General features: G+C 30.8%; 1 non-coding gene across 1 annotated transcript; it reads right to left on the reverse strand.

Moving 5' to 3' along the window:
* On the reverse strand, positions 1–72 carry TRNAQ-CUG (transfer RNA glutamine (anticodon CUG)). Its single transcript has one exon. It is a non-coding gene; the product is annotated as a tRNA-Gln (tRNA).
* Between the last annotated feature and the right edge of the window lie 460 nt (positions 73–532).

Raw genomic sequence — 532 nt, forward strand, 5'->3', positions numbered from 1 at the left:
AGGTCCCACCGAGATTTGAACTCGGGTTACTGGATTCAGAGTCCAATGTCCTAACCACTAGACCATGGGACCACCTTGTTTGGAACAGTGTAACGTCATCTTGTTCTTAACAAAACTGGACTATTTCACTTGAGTTGGGCCGTTCTTTCTTTGTTTGCCTGTTATTTTAGGCCCATAGTTTTTTACACGTGCCATATCCACACACAGACACTGACACATACACAAATAAATAATTGAATTAATTAAATTTTGCAATCTGAATTATAATTATTTTTATATTTGGCATTTGTATTTTTTTTAATATCAATTTACTATCTTAATCTTACAAAATTTTACACTTGTCATTTATAACTGTTTCTCAACTAAGTTTCTTGTCGGAAAAACATCATATGCAATGCACACGTGATGTTTAAGGGTTATGTTATGTGGTATTTTTTATATATGGACAGCATATAATGCTTTTTAAGCAAAAAAATTTATAAAAAGATGATCATATATAATAAAATGCAAATTTCGCAAAATTAAGATAGAA

The sequence above is a fragment of the Sesamum indicum genome, linkage group LG7 (assembly GCF_026168435.1).
Source record: "Sesamum indicum cultivar Baizhima isolate 11 linkage group LG7, ASM2616843v1, whole genome shotgun sequence".
NCBI lineage: Eukaryota > Viridiplantae > Streptophyta > Magnoliopsida > Lamiales > Pedaliaceae > Sesamum > Sesamum indicum.